The sequence below is a fragment of the Xiphophorus hellerii genome, chromosome 5 (assembly GCF_003331165.1).
Source record: "Xiphophorus hellerii strain 12219 chromosome 5, Xiphophorus_hellerii-4.1, whole genome shotgun sequence".
NCBI lineage: Eukaryota > Metazoa > Chordata > Actinopteri > Cyprinodontiformes > Poeciliidae > Xiphophorus > Xiphophorus hellerii.
Genome location: NC_045676.1, coordinates 28,414,076 through 28,433,730, shown reverse-complemented (window position 1 = coordinate 28,433,730; position 19,655 = coordinate 28,414,076). Strand labels below are relative to the sequence as shown.

At 39.3% G+C, this 19,655-nt stretch overlaps 1 long non-coding RNA gene across 1 annotated transcript; it reads left to right on the top strand.

Annotated features, from left to right (window-relative positions):
- Positions 1 to 5,507: 5,507 nt before the first annotated feature.
- Positions 5,508 to 6,349, top strand: LOC116720681 (uncharacterized). Its single transcript, XR_004339440.1, has 3 exons — positions 5,508 to 5,593; positions 5,835 to 5,936; positions 6,299 to 6,349. It is a non-coding gene; the product is annotated as an uncharacterized LOC116720681 (long non-coding RNA).
- The last annotated feature ends 13,306 nt before the right edge of the window (positions 6,350 to 19,655 follow it).

The window sequence follows — 19,655 nt, the reverse complement described above, 5'->3', positions numbered from 1 at the left end:
AGTTTGTCTGTGTTATTGTGTCTGTAGCTGTCAAGTAAACTTCATAAAATAAATGCAATTTCTATATCGTTTCCATTACAATAATCAAATGGGTTTGTGCCCATGATTCTTTTTTTGTTATTATAATTCACGTCATCAGATTCCATAAAATAGTAGTTAAAATATTGGACAAATTGGCAAGAAAACAAACAAACAAAAAAGAAGCAATAAAAGATATTTGACAGCTTGACTTACAACAGGCGAGAACTGCAGGAACCAACGGCAAAATAATCCAAAAAAATAAAAAATAAAAACCCCACAGGCAAGCTTTACGGACACAGTGAGCAGATATCAAGCGGTCAGAACATCAACAAGATCCGGGAGGAACAAAAAGACAAGTGACAAAAGCCTTTGTGGCGGCCCTCTGATGAAAAATGCATTAAAGTAAAAAGCAATCAGCCAGGACCTGGTACCTGACGAGGGCTGAGGAAATCAAAGACAAAATCTTCAGAAGACAACCGTAAAGAAACGAGGGCGAGGCCAAGTAATCCCCACACAACATAAACCTAAAAGATGTATCAGGGTTACATGAATAAAAGAAAACAAAGAACCCAAGAAAGAAAAGAAAGACTAGGAAATAGAGGACTAGCTTAACAAAATATCAAGAGATAGGTGAAGAGTGGATATCTATATATATATATATATAGAGTTATGGAGTTATGTCCATGGAAATGACATAAGTGAATGCTAATGCAAGAATTTGCATTTTTCTTATTATTAAGCAGTGCAGCTAATGCTCTCACTGTAGGACTGAAATATAAACAGTTCTTATATAATCTCTTTGTTTAATTGTTTTTGCATCAAAGGGTAACATGCACAGATGATTGGACATATGTTTTAAAAAGTTTGTTTGTTTTTTACTGTGAAATCATTAAAGAACTTTTCTAAAGATCATCCCCTGAAAAAAAACAAAAAAACTAAACATTTTAAGAACAAATAATATTTGGGCATCTTCAAGATGTTTTTTTTTTTCATTAAACCAAACAAAAAGTAATAAAGACTTTATGGAGTAAAACAGGAACAGAGAATCATTTGACTGTAGGTGAAGGCGAAGCAGACTGACTCATTTCCTCCCAGTGTTGTGTGTAAAAGCGCAGTTCCAAGCTTATTATTTCCTAATTGTCTGCACTGATTGTCACAATTGTACAAAAACTACCAGCTCACATTTTATTAAAAGGTGCAGGGAGAAAGAAAAGGGAGCCGCGTTTATGTAAATCACCTTTGTTTGAGCTCCGAGAGAGGGCAGGCGACTTGCTCCGAGTGCGCCCTTTGAGTGCTCTCCTAACGCCGCCGCGTCTTCCACTCCGTCTCCATCGGGTTTCTAATCAGGGTTTTTCTCTCTCCGTTGAGGAAGGTGACAGGCGTTTTAATTGGAGCAGCACCAAAGACAGCAAGCATCCATTAACATTCATTAAGTATATTTTCACATATTTTCTTCAAGCTATTCAAGCTCAAGATTCGCAACAACAGACACGACAGCTTAGAAAAGTAAAACATGCAAACTTACAATCAAAATTTTTTTTTAAAAATCAACTGAATTGAGAGAGAAGAACGGTAAAAAAAAATATGCAGCGATGGATTTGGGGCGTTTTCACACCAGATAGTCCAGCAGACTCGGTTAGATTGGGAACCAAAGTTGTAAACATTTGTTACGTTTTCAGCTGGTGCGGTTCGTTTTCTCACTCCACTGTGTCAAGAGATCCAGACTAATTGAAAAACCTGTTCCCCTCATCGCCTGTGGTGGCGCTGCAACAACAAGGACTGAAAAACCTCAGAAGAAATTGAGCAAAACTTCCTTCTTCTCAAAATGTAAACAAAAATAGAGTAGCATCAGATTTTAGCCGTTGTTTTCTCTTTTGTCTTTGGTAAAAAGAATAAATAAATAAAAAAACACAAGTAATTTCTCCTGCTAGCATTAGACTCGAGTGTTTTTTTGGTATTTTGGTTGTATTTACCCAGAATGCCCTGCACTGTAGTCCACTTCCTGCTTTTGGAGCACTCTTTGGTCCACTTGCATCTCCATCTGCATTCAAACCGCACCGGAGTTCACTTCAACCGAACCGAGACAGAGGTTTGTAGGTGGACCAGAGTTCACCTTTTTGGTCCACATCAGTTAGTTCATGCCTCCCCAAAATGAACCAAACTTTCTAGGCAAATAAACTAGAGTTTGATTAAAATAGACTAAACAGGGATGGTGGGGATGGATTCTGGATGAATCAACAAAATACTTCAAAGATTTACAAAATTAAGAAAAAAAACCCAGCAGTTCTTTTCGGTCGTGGTGAACTCTAAGGAAGACTAATTGTGTTTGATTTAAGGAAGAGTTGCAGTCAGAAAACCTTAAATCTAAAGATACTTGTCAGTTTTGTAGCTACGCGTAGTGTGAAATTAAGGAACAGTTTAACAACAAAATTAACGGTTTGAGTGTTGGGAACCGGGGTTTTTTGGTTTTCTTTGTGGGTTTTTTCTCCGTTCACCTGCTGCTTCATCCTTCATCCACCAGATGGTGTTAGAGGCTGCACTCCTGGAGGGGCCGCTGACTCTGTTCAGCGCACCTGTGTCTCATCACCCAATTATCCTGGAGCTTAAGAGGAGCAGACTGCCAGCACCTTGATGTCTGAGTGTTTGCCAGTAATGGTACTCTGAGCCCCCTGAGTTAGTGCGTTGTGTTTTCCTTAGGAGACCTTCTAGCTATTGATTCTTGTTGCCCCTCTCTCTCTCAGGTGATTCCTTGTGATGCCTTGGAAGTTTCCCTGTGAAACCCTAGGCCTGGCTTTGGATTTCCTCCCCCATGACGCCGTGGATAGTTACCCGCTGGTTGCCCGAGCCCCTTCGTCGTCTCTGCAGTTTAACCATAAACCGCTCCTGGATTTCCTCAGTTCTCCTTCTCCAGTGCAGCCTCCACATCGTCAACCCTGCTCTTACTCAGTCGAAACCTCACTCTGGAACCTGGGTCACCTAAAGGACACCCACAAAGGAACTGAAACCACAAACCCATAGTTTCCCCTCCTCTTGGTGGAAGTAACCTGCAAATCAAATAAGATCAGTCTAATTTCTCTGAAGTCCCTGTTTACTGATTTTCCCCAAACTCACCGTCTTCCTTTGCTGCTCTTCAGTGTGCAGACGATCCGTGTGGCTTCCCAAGGACCAGACCCTTTCACCAACCTTTCCATATTGTTCAATAAACTTTATTTATCTGATTTCCCGTTCTCCTGGTGTTAAGAAACTGGAACCCATCATGACACTGAGTTTGAAACACAATATAGAGTGTATGTAATTACGAAGGACCGATCCAATTAAGCCTGAGAACACCATGGTAGTTTTTCTAAAGAAAATGGGCAAATTTTCCTCAAAATAACAGATTCAAACACTTATAACACAAACCAAACTGAGCCAAGCCACTTTTATTCTTTGTTCGCTGACTTTAACGTCAGTAAGACCTTATTTGTTTTAACGGGTTTCATTGCGTCGGTCTTTATGTTTTTGTATTTTTATAAATGAAATTGGTGTGGTATTCTAAATATGCACAAACAGAATTAAATGGGGCGGGGGGGGGATTTTCAACATTGTTGCTGCATTCAATAGGAGGAACATTTTTTAGAGTCCCTGTAAACCACATTTCATGTTTTCCCCATTTGCCAAGCGAGTCTATGAAATGACAGGGGCTGTGAAAGAAGAAAACTGACAAAATCTGATTGGCTTTTGGCAGCCGGTGACAGAAACAAGTTCAGCCTCTGTCAGAGTGACAGAGGCTGATGAGCTCATTCAGCATCAGAGCATCATCTGAAACACTATTGATGTCACCACCACTTGTATGACTTGGTAGAAACTGATGGTTATTTTTCATTGTGACACCGTGAGACAAGAAAACCAGTTTTTATAACGGCTGCAAAACAAGATAAAAAATAGGAGAGAGAGAGAGAGGGAGAAAACGAAGGTCCAAGTAAGTAAAAAGGGTAATGTAAGAAAAACATGCACAAATATCCAGGCTTTTCTTTTACTTTTAAAAACTTTCCCCCACTCCCCTAAGGTTATTTTGATCTGTCGACTAAGGAAGCAACATGGTAGATTTCAAGAAGGTGGAATCTGACATCCTCAGACAACTCGAGTTTCTGCTTCATCCTTATGTTTTGAACAACATGTCTGTCTCAACGTTAACAGGTACAGACTTTAATAAAATGAGGGACAAGGTGGTAGGCTGACATTAGCATGTTATAACTTGTCAATTCAAAGCTCGAAACGTGAGATTCCATTTCAAGCACATGCAGGGAAAACTTCAAATAAATGTGTTCTTTAGCTTCATGGACACAGCGCTTTGTGTTCAACGCGGTAACATTTTCAGCTGAATTACAACCTGTATAGTTTAAACTATACGTTCTACAGTTTTCTTTCGTCTAGCTTCGTCTCCGTCGACCACAACGGCGCGCAAAATGGAATTACAAAAAATGCATTTGCTTAACAAAAACAGGCCAATTTTCAAAAGAGCTAATATTTTTCGATTAAAGGTTTCGCACAAGGATGAGGTGGTTTTTTCAGCTGCATTGAAATTTTGCAAAACTTGCAATGGAAACACTTTTTTCACGTCACGCCAGTTAGTAAACAGCAGCAACGCACTTATTTGCAGCCATCGGCATTCTTGGGAGATGCAGCTGGTTCTACCATTGCTTGAGTTAGTCATTCAAACGTGTTGAATCCACAGCTGTTCTGTAAAAACACACACTACAATAGCGTTTCTCAACGGGGGCGGTGCCGCCCCCTGGGGGGCGTTCAGAGGACAGCAGGGGGCGCTGGTGGGTATTTTTACAAAAGGGGGTCGCTGGGATTCTTTTGGGGGGCGTTTGCTCGAAGGTAAACTTTACATCTTAAATGCACAACAATACCAGTTTAGACTTTGAGCAACCTGCTAAAACTGTATTGTGTAACATTAAAACATGCATGGCTGCAACTGTATCGATGGCAGCTCTCCTTCTCTTCAGTGTTTATTAGCTTCTCCTGCTACTGTTAGCTTCACCGCATCAGTTCAGCGGCACACCGGCTGATGACGGTGCTGTGATTCACTTGTCTGGTCACATGTCTGATTTTCAAATACTGTATTTTATGTTTTATTGAGGATTTTTGTACATGTGTTTTGGCACTGCTGTGATCATGTCAAAGCAGAAGCTTATATTAAAACGTGTTTTATTGTCCGTCTGGATGCTCCACGCTTCCATAGATGGACAACGAAATATCGCTCTTATGTAACTAAAATCACGATACACTCACTGTGTATGCCTCAGAAAAATGAACTACAATTTCCCCAAAGCGCAGAGAAGGACCTCGCTGCAGCAAACAGAAAGGGGCGGGGACGGACCTTTCCGTCAGTCCCATACCTTATTTGGAAATGGGACTATTGCATTCCGGAAATGAAGGGGGCGCTATTTTCATAATCACTAGTATAAATACCTTAAGACGCGGAGTTAAGAGGAACAGAAGAAGAAAGAAAGAAGTTTGAGTGGTTCTTCCACTGGTGTTCGGCTCACGATCAACAATGCAAAACTCACAAAGTCAACAAAAGGTATTTTTACCTTCTTAAATTTTTTCACATAGTAAATCAATACACTTTTCTAGATTAGGTTGAAAATATAATTAAGAGCTAGTGAAATTCGTAATTCATACAGGGGAAGGCTAATTTTAGCATGTAGCATAGCTAGTTATTATCCCGCAGGGCACCATTAGATAAAAATAGAAAAGTAGATAACATGTATAATTGAGAAATGTATTTTATGCTCAAACTGTTTTTTATTTTCATTATACAGATCCACGTATCTATTTGCAACATGAACATAAATATTGCTGTTCCCGTTGCTCATACAAGCTACAGAACCATTTAGCACAAACTACTATGGTTCAACATAACGGTATGTATAACTACACTTGAAAAATATAAAATATTTTTTACATACCAGTTTTCTAGTGTTTCTCTTTTATTTTTAAAGGTTGATCTTTTTTAAATATGTTTTGTACACCAATGTTAAATTTCTGGAAAGTCTTAATATATTTTATAAACTAACAGCAGCCATTATAGTTGGGTGTAGTACCCAGATGTGATACTCTAATGACGAGTAGCACTACTTCAATATAGTTTTAGTAAGTAACTGCAATAAACTACACAAGTAAGAGTAACAAAGTATTTGGTGAAATGGCTATTATTAACTACTGTTTTACTGATCATAATGTGCAATGTGATTTTTTATTTTGTTTGTTTTTTTGTTTTTTTCAGATGCCTCTGAATGTTCTTGAAGCTGTTCTCCAGGAGGTGGCGCTAGCACAGGGAGACTCAGCTTACCTCACCTTGGCATTGACCTGCAAGTGCTTTGAAGCCGTTGTGTCTGAGCCAGTTTTCAGGAAGAAGACTCACTTTGCTTGGCTGGATGGTAAGGACCTTTGACTTTTTTCACCTAAAACATGTGAAATTAGATTTCAACTACATGAAATCGATTTTTCATTAACAGGTGAGATCAACTGGGGCAAATTTTCAAAAAACATTCAAGGCAGAAAACCGGATTCCTTTTGCGGTTGTAACGTGTTTTTCCTGCCACCGGTGATATAAAGACTGTGGGCTTCACCGGCAATGGAAGACGAGGAGAGTACCCTGGTTACTACTGTGATGGCCGACCTGGACACTGCACTGACTGTCAATACTGAATGCAAGGAGAATATTAGTTGCTTTCCTCAGTCTTTCACACATTTCAGTTGTCACACATTGTTCGTTTTTTTTGTGACATGCCATTTTAAATCATTTCTGCTAAATAATATTTGCCTTTTGACTTGTGCAGTCATCCTTTTTAATAATGTGTTCTTTCAATATTATTTACATTTTTGAATGTTCCTTTTGTTGTAGCTCAGTTGATTTACATTATTTAGTTTTCACAGAAATGGTGCCGTTTCCACACAAAGTTACATTGTGGCTGTAATTTGTTGGAGAGAGTAGAACCAATAAAGTAGTTGTAAATATATTGTAACAGCGTTGTTTAACAATAGGATAACCTTGTTTTAAAAATTTTAAATGCAAGCAAAGCTAATAACTTGCAATATTTTATATGTGTAAATACAATGTTTCCTATACATTTTGAACAATGACTGGAATCAATACAAATTTTTTTACAAACCTGACATACAGCTAAGTTGTTTATGTTTTAACAGTCAGAATCAACTTGGGGTTTTTTTGTAATAAAGCAAGCACATACAGAAACATATTGTTCGGTTACAAACAAGATTAAACGAGCAGAGCGAAGGTGTAGTCGGGGTGGAGGTGATGATAGCTCAGATGAGGAGCAGTTGCACACATCAAGCCGGACTTTATGAAGGGTGGAGGAGGTGAGCCCGGCGCCGTTAGGCTGGGATGGAGACACATGATCAGGTGATTGGCTGAGCAGCTGAGATGAAGACAGTTATAGTTAGAATTTACACACTGGTTTAATTTATGTAACCAGTGACTTTATTCAAAAAGGTTTTCATATAGAAAAAAGATCATTCTCTCTGGCAGTTACCAGCGCAGTGTCTACTGCCGGGGTCCGAGCCCCAAAGATTATTTCTTGTCAAATAAACTTTCTAAAACTTTCTCTCTGTGTGAGTCTTTCCAGGCTGAAGCTACATTTAAAGTTTTAAATTAATCTCTTTGGGTTTTGCAACAATTGGATATTTAAGGGCTTTATTTTATGAATCGATTGCAATTGATAGAATTGATATGGAATTTATAAATGGAATAGTGGGACACCAATCAGTTTACTGGTTGAACTGGAGTCCTTATAGCAAAAGTTTCCAATGAGACATTATGGTAAACAATGATAACAGCTGAGCCAGGTCACCTGCAACCAAAAATATTCTAGTTTTCTGAACTTCACTTGTTAGAAGTTCAAAAGTCCTTTGGTTTGTTTGTAAATTATATTCACAATGTGAATAATAAGAAAAATATTTGGCAAATAAACAACAAAAGTGCGCTGTGAATGGACATACTAAGTTGGCCAAAATTGTTGACTAAATGTTTTACAGACCAAACCTCTTTACCATCTAGTTCTTATTTAATAAGCCAGAGGCTATTATATTTTAGATTTTAACTTATTTATTTTAAGAGTACCATTCACAGCATCAAAATATATTATTTGAACTTCATTTGTTTATATCTGTTTTCTTAATCTGCGACGGACAGGCCATCTGTCCAGGGTCAGCAGCCCTCATGACCCCACTATAGGGATAATTCATGATAATTAATGAATGGATAAATGTGCTCTTAATGTAATGTACATTTGTCTCCAAAATATTGATTTGATTCATGTTTTATTACTTTTGTTTGAGATAGATTGGGTGTAAGGATAGATAAATACATCTCCATAATGTTTCCTTATTGCTTATTCTAGATTGTTTGTTAATAATATAATTTTAAATAAAGGTTTAATAAAGATTTGGAAATAAAAAAGTGACTTACCACGTGACAGACATACCACGTGACATATCACGTTTTGTAGCCATTTTTTTACTATTTAATTTGTATTTTTAATGTTGAAAGTGTTCTTGGGTGTTTTAAAAGGCGTTGTCAAATAAAATACGTTATTATTAGTATAATTATTATAACACGATCGGTACAGGAAATAGTGTCACTAGCGCCCCCTTCATTTCCGGAATGAAATAGTCCCATTTCCATATAAGGTATGAGACGGACAGTGGTCCGTCCCCACCATTTCCATATAAGGTATGAGACTGACAGTTGTCCGACCCCGCCCCATTCTGTTTGCTGCAGCGAGGTGTACTTGAAAGCGCAGCGTACGTAGCCACTCCCAAGTAGGCGGGGCTTTTTGCTCCAGCACCTGAATAAGAGGCCAACGTTTCCTCTGATTGGCTAATAGATGATTAGCATAGCACCATGGCTGCATTAAAATATATCTCATGTAACTGTTTACATCCATAATTTTTAATGACTTATTGACGTATGATTATAATTGCGTTTCTTATTTAATGGAAACACCGCAATTGCGAATATCAGTTTTTCCGATGTTAGTAGAACATAGATTAAAATTTGCAAACATTTGTAATAGAAACAAAGCTACTGTCATGAAAGAAAAAGGAGTATTTTGCTGTTGGACCTGTCTTCAGATAGCGTTCCTTAGACAAAGTTACAATCGAAAAAAATATGTGATGCTTGGACATGTTGGATTCCACAAACAGGGTGACAAAGCATCAGGGTTGAGATTCTACACCAGATCTGGCTGCAGCAGTGCACAGTGAGAAACTTTTGGCCTACCCATCTGTCTGCTGGTAGTGGGGGGCGGTCGGAGAATGGGGGGCCGAGTTCTGGGTCAGTTTCCTCATTCTTTGGCTCAGCACCTCCGCAGCCTTCTCTCTGCTGCACCAGCAGATGCTCTCTGTTAATTAACAAGCTGACACAGCATATGTAGGGGTTGAAATTTGGATGTCACAAAACTCTCTGCCGTCTCCGGGTTTGTGGAAGTCGAACGTCTCCGAGGTGTTGGGCCTTAGGGGATAGAGCAAAGGAAATTCACCTGTTAGTTTGCTGCCAGAAGCAGCGAGGTTCTGGCAAATTATTACGTCCAATTAGTGCCTTAACAAAAGTCACAAAGCTATGCCCGCTACGTTGACATCAGAACGCTTGACAAAGAGCTAAAATGTATTTATTTTTAATCTGCACATAAAATGAGAAGCTGAACTGGTTTTCCAAAGTTTTGAAGGAGAAATTGAGAGACAGGGATCCAGTTCTAACGAGCACCTCATGCTCTTACTGCTAACATTTGTCCAGTTAATGAGGATAAGACTGTTGTCTGCCGCATGCTCACAACGCCAACTCAGCATTGGCTCTGAACGAGGCAGTGCCACTGCTGCTGCTCATGGCCCTGCACAGCCATGTTAGGCTGCAGGGTTCAAAGTCCTTCAAAATGCCGAAGGGATTGTTCTGTTCTCTTTAAATGTCATATATTTTGATCTGTTAGTAAGTAATCTCTCTGCAGCTGCCTGCGTTTCCATTACAAATGTGCGCAAAACTTTATTGGTGGTGTCGAAAAAACCCACAATTCTGCAACTGCTGTGTTTCCAATAAGAAATGCAATTAAAATCACACAGTAATAGTTTGTTCACGCAATAAGTCGTTTAAAAAAACAAAACACGCAGCGCCATCATCTTCCCACCGCTGTGTGTCGTATTCTCCGTCTTCTCCACCAGTGATAACGTCAGGTTGTTGATCACTTTCTTTCTAAGTAACTGCCCAATAAAATATTTGAAAATACAATTTAAACCATGCGATCCTTACCTGTTAGAAAGTGGCCGCTGCAAACTCTAGCATTGTTAGTTTTCACACCGCCTGTTTTTATCTGAGAATGGTTGGAAAAACCGTACAGGACACAGACTTTAGGCATTTTGATGCTGGATCAACAGAAATAAATGGGCTGCATTTACTTCCTGCCCTCCATCTGCATTGGGTGACATCGGTGCTCCTCCAAATACTTCATTGCCAGATGTATAAAATGTACAAGAAAATGCAAAAGTTGTATATATGCAGATCACTCAAGACAAACTATTTACAATAGATTTGACAGAGTTGTACACAACATCCATTCACTCATTAATAGATTAAAAAAACACAGGTTACATCTATATGGAGAGATTTCATTTCTAACACAGCTGCTTGCATTAATGAATGTTCATCCAAGAGCTGTGACTTGCAGGAATAGAGAGGTTCTATACTGGTTTGTCTCCTTTTAAATCAAGAGGCCCCTGATAGTTTGACAGGAGACAGCAGATGACCCACAGTTGATTGACTGAACCTACCATAGAAAGAGGAACAAGTCCATTCCAGACATGGTACTCCTTCACCCTTCGTATGTCCCTCTCCACTGAAATCCTCAGTCGAGCAATACCCTGGGTCTTCTGGGTGTCCTCCATGTTGAGTTGGGTGGATTTTTTAAGTGGAGGAATGATAAGTGTTGCTCCCACCTCTGACAGAATCTTCGTCATCTGGGAACCCGTGTCGGCCATTACTTCATCTCCGGGCTGAAGTAATGTTGAGATCTGTGATTTCCGAGTTATTTCTATGTCAGAGAAACAACAGTCCAAAATCCAGGCAGCACAGAATGAACGGAAGGCTACTGACTGTTAGCTGGTAGCGACTGGTAACAATGGACATCTAACTATAGACTTGACATGACAAGACAGCTTGACAAGACAGATAGACAAGGACCCGACAAGGAACAAGGAACACAGGTGGGATTAAATACACAGGTGGGTAATCAGGGAAATGAGACATAGCTGGGAACAATTATGGGGTAGACAGGACAACATGGAGACTCAATAGACAAAAAACTAAATGAATACATAGAAACCCCCACAAATCCTTACAAATGTATTGTCTATCAAAGACTCAGCAGTACGCAAGTTGCTGGTAAAGTTCAATGCACCTTTGGCATTTTAGGATGTTTTCGCTCCTGGTAGTCTGGTCGACTCTGTTCTATTGGGGACCAAGATTGCAACATTTGGTGCATTTTCAGTTGGTGCGGTTTGCTTTCACAGTGCACTGTGTAAAACGATCCAAACTTATCAAAAAAACCTGTTCTCTTCCTCTCCTGTGGTGGCGCTGCAACGAGAACCACTGAAGGAAATGACACAAAAACCTTCGAAGTAGACATGAGCACAATTTCCTTCTTCATAAAATGTTAACAAAATGGAGTAGCATCAAATTTTAGCAGTTTTAGCTCTTTTGTCTTTGGTAAATGACCACGAGTCATTTTTCTCACTACTGTTAGACTTGCGCGTTTGTTTTGGCTGTTTTTTCCCCAGAATGCCCTGCTCTAGAGTCTGCTTCCTGCTTCTGAAGCAGTCTCTGCATGTATCCACACATATGTTCACTTCATCTGAACCGAAACCTAGACTTTTATTGGGACCAAGTTCCTTCTTTTGGTCTGCACCGGAGTTTGATTGTGCCCTCACGCCTCCCCAAACGAACCGAACTTTCTAGACAAACGAAAAAGAGTTGAATTGAAGCGAAATAAACTGGGCTGGTGTGAATGCAACCTTAATGATTGTCAAAAATGACCAACAAACGTGGACAACAGTGCCCAAAGTCATGAAATGAATTGTCTAATTCTCTTTGCTGGTAAGACTTTTAGTTCACAACTCGTGGAACAGTTAGGTTATTCATTTGCACTCAGTTTCTGTAATAAGTTTAAATTCTCAGTTTATGTGGTTAAATGGTTCCACACATGCTCTACTCCCATAAATACACCAGTCACTGCACCAAACCCTGCCAGCCCTGATTCAGAGGCCGCTACTCGCCCATTGTCCCTCCAACCATTTTGGCTGAAAAAGGATGAAGCTGACATTCCAGGCAGTGCACATGCTTGGCACCGCGCAGCTAATTATCCAGAACCTTAAACCATTGTCACTTGTTTTGCTTGGGCTGAGTGTAGCCTTTGAGATTTTACATGTTCTGTGTATTGTAGAGATATTAAGGTAATGATTTGTAATTGTCAATATTTTTTTTTTTTTACGCCTTAGACTAGTTTTCCTCTAGATACAGGAACTTAGCAAATATAAAGGCATGACTGATTTCATGTGTTTGGAATAAATATCTTGGTAGGCTGTTATTAAACATCAGTGTTAAATAAGGCTGAGTGGCAATACAGTACTGAGGCATGGTCTTGTTCTTATGGTATTTATTACTGTATATATTTGTGTAAAACTGGATATTCCTTCCTTTTGTCATTTTTTTAATCTACTGGAAGGTATAATATGCCTTTTTTTCTTTCATATGGCTCAAAATAATATTTTGTTTGTGACATAACTGTAATATACAAAACCTTTTGGCTTTACTGCTTATCTTTTTATAATGGCTATACAATGTATTCACCTCCTTGGATGTTTTACTCCTTTCATTGCTTTTACAAATAAGCCATGATAAACAAAATTTGGCTTTTTCAACAAAATAAATCCCTTCAATCACAACGTGAATAATGACCCCCACAAAATTATGACATATTCAACTATTTAACATAAATGAATGCCTAAATACTTTTATTTTGTCGAGCTTACCACATTACAAAAACCTTTTGCACTCAATCAATTCAGAAAAATTTCAGGTTTTTTTCCCCCTAGAACTAATTTTCTCTGTCCAGACAACATCTTACTCGAACTGCTTTTATGAATAGGAAACAGTCCAAAATTTAGCTTATAATTATATAAGTTTAACTTAATAGTTACATAAGTTAAAACTGAATACTTTTAACTGTTTGAGTGCTATTTAATTTTCATCTGCAGTAGTAAATTCGAAAAGCTAAAATTTCAACAAATAGACAGGTACTATCTCAAACTGAAGATCCATTTTACCACAAACAGTATTAAAAAAAAACAAGTCTACACACTTTCTGCTCTACAGCCTCTTCGCTTGATCCAGTCCTCATTACAGGTTGCTAAATTAGGCTGGATTACCTGTGAGCCAGCTGTTCGTCTACATACCAGCTTTGATGAAGCTGGTATGTAGAGCTAACCAGGTGTCGGCACAAGAGGGGGCCTCAGCTGTGACATTTGCTTAGTGCCAATTCTGTGCAGGAATATAGCTCTGAGAAGTGAGACGATTTGGGGAAAACCCAAACGGGACGCGTGTGAATCTGGGAAAAATTTGCTTTCCACGTGAATGGAAGTATAGCAGTGAACAGTTTTACTAAATTAGCTCTTAGGTTAAGCGATGATTTTTGCAAAGATGTTTGTCACCTGCCTGAATGAAAGAAGAAAGGGAAAAGTAAAACCAAAAAAATTTATGAACAGCTAGGATGAAAAAGATTTAGGATTAAAAGCCGTTATTTATAACTCGAATAACCATTCAACTGCAATAATCGTGCATTTTCCTTGAACTCGAAGGTTAGATGTTTCAAGTTCCTAATTGGAAATGGATCCAGAACACTCTCTGAAGTCAGAATTCCATCTGGAAAAGTTGGAGAAGCACCAAATTTGGTATGTGTACGCTATTTATTACCTTCCAACAGTGGCGCGCACAGTGCTGTAAAATATCCATTTGTGAAAATATTCCTTTTTAATTGAACGCATAAAGTGAACGTTATGGGGGAAATTTTCTGCCATAATTTGAGAGCACGCATTTTCATTTTGAAAGCAGGATTACATGTCTTCTGTTCTCAAAACGTTTAATACTGCTGCTTACTGTACATTTTCATTTTGAAAGCAGGACTTCATGTCTTTCTTCTCAAAACTTGTAATGTTTGTATTCAAACCTTTCTCCTCCGCTCTTGCAGAAAACTCTTATGAAACATTCTCTGCTTACTTTTGGAACAAAAATTAGGTTGCCAGGCAACCGTGCCTTTTTGTTCTCAGTAAGGTTTACCACTTTTTCTAAAATTGCAGTGGAATTGTCACTTTTGAGTATGTTCACACTGCAATCTGTTGTTAGTGGTGCAGCTGGTGTTATTAGGCCCGAGCAGCGAAGCGCTGCAAAGGCCTATTGGAATCATAGGATTTATTATCATTATTATTTTTCCAACAAAAGAAGTGGCTTTAACATATTCAAAAACTCACCAAACTTCACCCAAAATTGTCCCACAACTGCAATTTTTAAAAAAATTCACAAACACCCAGTGGCTTTGCACTTCTCCATTTGTCAAGTATAGCATCAAATGAAATAGACGGTGCCACACTGTTTTCAATAGAGATCACTGCTGACTGGGACAAGCGATCATTGCTCGTATTTGAACGAAGGTATGTTTTGATGAGCTTCAGCTTGCTAAATGATCTCTCTGCAGATGCAACTGTGAGAGGCATGGTTAAAAATATTCTAAGGGCTACTGTCAAATTTGGAAATACCAAATCAAGGTTCTCTTGAATGAGGAAATTAACTTTTCTAGAGCCTTGTAACCCTTCAGTAGACGGCTTGCTGGGTATATTTCTTGAATTATATCCCTTGAAACATCACAGGTGGTCCGGGCATATGTGGTCACTGATTCCTCCAGCTCAGCTTTTGTCATGTGCTCCATTTTAGTGATGAATTTAAATTTCCCAGACACAAGTTGAAAATTGGAAAACCTTTCAGGCAGCTCTTGCAGGAGTGTGTCAACAATAACATTGAAAACCATGCACCTGAAGTGCCTTGTGGGTTCCTTTTCATGATGACCAGTGCATTGAATTGTCATCTGGGAACTTCTTTTGCTTCCTAAGTCGTTTCTCTTTGAATTCAGGAGAAGCATCCATTTCGACGGCTATCTTGCCTGCAATGTCAAGTGACTTCTGAAAGTCCTGTTCTCCGTACTTGAGCAAAAACTCTTTCAGAGACTCGATTAGCCTAATGGCTGTGTCCATTGACACATCTGCTGCTTGTAGTGCCTTGCTTGCAAAGTTGATCTCACATAATAAGTCATAACAAACTATGAGGCACACAAGGAACTCCATTCAAACAATCTCAGCAGATAGTGCCTTTGCCTCTGAGACAGTTTTGCTGTCTCCTGCCACTTCTCCAAGCTTTTGAAGTGCATCTAAAATTCCCCCCCAACTAGAAACGTATAGCTTTGACAGAGTCTATCTTTGCTTCCCACCGGGTGTCACTCAGAGGCTTCAGTGTGATGTCGACAAACTCTGTGAGAATGTCCCACCTCTTCGCAGAAGACGAAAAGATTGTGTGCAATCTTTGAACAGTGCCAAAGAAAGCTAGACACTCTCTGCTAGATGAGGCTGCGTCACATAACAAAAGGTTCAGGCTGTGGCTACAGCAGGGGATGAATAGGGCCTCTGGACATCTCTGTTGTATTAAAGCTTGACCACCCTTGTTTATTCCCCTCATATTAGAGCCATTTTCGTAACTTTGCCCTCTACAATTAGCCAAATCCAACCCCAGATTCTCCAGTACCCCTGTTAGTGTATGTGTGAGGCCTTTCCCAGTTGTGTCCTTCACAGCAGTGAACCCCACAAAAGACTCTGCAATAGTGACTTTTTTCTTCTGATCTGTATCAAGACATCGAATGATGACTGAGGCCTGCTCTTGCTTTGAAATATCAGGTGTGCAGTCCAGTTCTGGGCAGATATTTTACCCAAAACACACTGATATTGAATCTAAAAATTCATTCTGAGTGCACCATGTCACATATCCAGTGGTTTGTTTGGAGGCAGCCGTTCTAAGACGTTCTGCCAGAGTGATGTCATATTGTACTATGAGCTGAAGGATTCCCAGAAAATTTCAATTTTTATGATTTCCTAACTGAGAATTTTTCCCCCTTAGTGGCAAGTTTCTCTCTGCAAGGAAAAGTATGCAGTCAATAACTCGAGTCAACACACTTCTCCAGTGTGCTTTTTCAGCTGCCATGGTTCTCTGCAGTTCACTATCAATAGTCTTACCTAGGCGTAAGCGATATGCCATTTCTTTCCACATCAGATAAGCGTTTATGTGAGAACTACTGGTTTCATGGTGCTTCAGTGTTTTTGAAAGACATCGCCAGTTATTACACCCTGCCACAAGGCATGTGTCAAGAACTTTAGCTTCACCAAAAAGCTTAAATGCAAAACAATAGACTCTGTTAGTATTTTTAGAATACAGTAACCAATCTCGTTCAACTTTCTCTCCATTAGACAGTAAACGAAAACAGTATGCTTTGGAAAAACACCTCTTACTCTTCTCTGATCTTGGATATGGGCCATCAGGAACTTTCTGTGGGCCACTTTCAACCATGTACTGCTCTACATTCTCCTTTGTGGTGATTGACTCGCCATGTCTGCCTGCACTAATTTCCCCCCCCCCCAAAAAACACAATGAAAGATGGTCATCAGAAATTCCAACCATCATGGTATATAGGTTTTTTGTTGCCTCCATAATGTAATTATTCCTACCTGATGTCATCACTTGTCTCTTCTATCACTGACCTCATGTCTGCCTCTTTCACCCCTTGTCTGTGGCATTCGCCACTAAGTCATATGGTCAAAAAAGCATTATATATAGTTGTAAAAATTACAGATCTTAATACAGTTTTTAAAAATAATGTTTAAACATTATTGCTTGGGATGAAGTAGCTGTCTGTCCTGATTCTTCCTCTGTTGTCTTCTCTCTCCATATCCTCACAGCTGAATGACATTAATTTTGTGTTAAGTAGGTTTAAAAAAATACAGCAGTCAAACCACAACAAAAATGAATCTTTAAATTTAAATGATCTCCTGGTTGGATAACAGTTACTGACTGGACATTGCATCTGATCTGACTTATCAGATACTTCACAACACCACTGTAGTGATATTGAATAAGACATTTAAACTCAAGTGTCCCCCTGGGACACCCCCCAAGGTTGGTAACATGGGTCACCAACCTTTTTGAGTCTAAGGGCTATTGTGACACTGAGGACTAATTTGTCTGATGCACACATAAACTTGTACAACTCATCTTTAATTAAAGAATCAATAATAATAAATGTACATGTGAGTGAATAAATTGCAGCCTAGAGGGCTAAGCGTTGGACCATAACTGGGCACTTCTGCCACGACAATTTAGCTTTCCTGTGTTAACTCCCTTTTAGAGTTATGAGAAAATGAATTGTCACCTGGGTGACATAACTACTACCATAACTGGCCCGTGTTTGAATGGACAGATCTGGCTCAGGTGTGGCATGCCTCATGTGAACCATTGCCATCATTGCCAGACCTGGCCTGGGTCTGGTTGACATCCAATTTGCCGCGCCAGAGGTTTGCCAGATGTGGCAGCAGAATGCCAGATCCGGGCCGGGTCAGTCTGCTATGTGGGTCCGACCCAACTATCAATCCTGTACTGTGCTTAGTAATTTCCTCAGAGCGTCTTCTCCAGGATGGAGGCAGATAATATTTCCTTTTGAAAGGAAAAAGCGTAACATGCAGCCGCAGTAGAGAGACTACTGGATGTTCTGAACATGACAAAATGTTTAGCTGAAATTAGGGATGTACTACAATAAAAGAGGTTGCATCACACTTAGTTAGCCAGCAGGTACAGCATAGCATTATTTGGCAACTTTGCCTAATTTTAAATAAGCTAGTCTAAGAAAATCATACCAACGTCATAAAACATAGGCAGCCCTGCCTACAGTATAATACAGTAAATAAGCTAGCAAAGAGGGAGATGTTCCTACCAAACATGTAGAGTACCTCTGTACCTCACCAGCCTTAAACGCATGAAGCAAAACTTTAACCGGCAACTACTGTATGTTTTGAAGAATTTCTAAATAGGGTAAAAAAATGTTCCACACTATGTAAATAAATAGTGCATGTGCAGTACTTGACAGCTGTTTCAAGTGGAAAGCACTACAACAGTGATTTTTTTTCTTTCTTTCAGAAGCTATGTTTTTTAAGCTAACTTCAGCTAACAACAACATAACCCACCTGCTAAGTTAAGCTGTACCTTAAGGAACATTTTAGGAAGGTTGGTAACAATGAGCATAAGAACTGCGTGCCAGTCAGGGCTTCACATTGATGATGCTATTTGATTCAGTGTTTCATTTTTATTTCACTGCATCACTGAAGTTATGCGAGCTAACAGCTAGCATGATGTACACCCATGTGCTTTTGAAATGTTAGCATTTTTTAAACAGTAAAAACAGAACGTGTCTATCAGTGAGATAACACACTGTGTTAGTATTCTACGGTTTCACAACACACTATTGATATGCTCAGTGCCGTTTTCTTCAGCTAACCATTGTCCATGTTCCTATGTGGAGTTACCTTAGCTGAGTATCTGTACTGATCTTCCTGATCCGCTGCGATTCTCCAGTCTGCTGCAGCTCCTTTAAGAACAGAGTAAACCTTTAGTTTTTGGTGTGGAGTAGGATCAGAGCTGTTTCCAGGTCTGGGATTTTTATTTAAAGCATTCCAGCAGAATTACAATTGGATGATAGGGCCCGTTGTTGCTTTTGCTCTGCTGTCATCTCTTTTAAGGATATGTCTGTAATGCAGTTGATATCCGGTTGAATATTCCTCGTCTTCCTAATGAGGCTTCAAAACAGCACATTTTAGTGAAATGTCAAGCTTTCAACTAAAAGCTGACAGATGTCTTCAAGTAAGTAGAGAAAAAAAACTATTAAATTTGTTTGCACCACATAAAAAAAAACAAACTAAAGCTAAAGGAGATCCTTAGACCTCTTGGCGTTTTTAGCTAAATCTACTGTTAGAAACCTTGAGATAACCTTTGACTTAACTTTTATGCTTTGAAATTTATATCAATCATCTGGTTTGATCCAGTTTGTATGATTGGAGTAATAATGCCACATTGAGCTCCATTGATTCTTCTCCTAAAGTAGAATATTTTCTTCAAGCTTTTTTGTCTCCTCTGTATTAATGTAATACACTCTCTACACGCATCTGCGCAAAACTTTCCTGGACCGGTTGCAGTCTGTACAAAATGTTGCTGCCATGATCCTGACTACATTTTTTTAGTCATTTTTTGTTTCCCGTGTGATTCTACTGCTAAACCGACTGCATTTGCTCCCAGTAGATCTTCCATTGAATATCCAGATGGTGGTTCAGAGCACAGACAGGACTAATGCATCCTTACACCCCACATGAGGTATCCCACACAAACAAAGATTTACTTACTGTCTCATTAAAACATTACGAAAGGACATCAAACACGG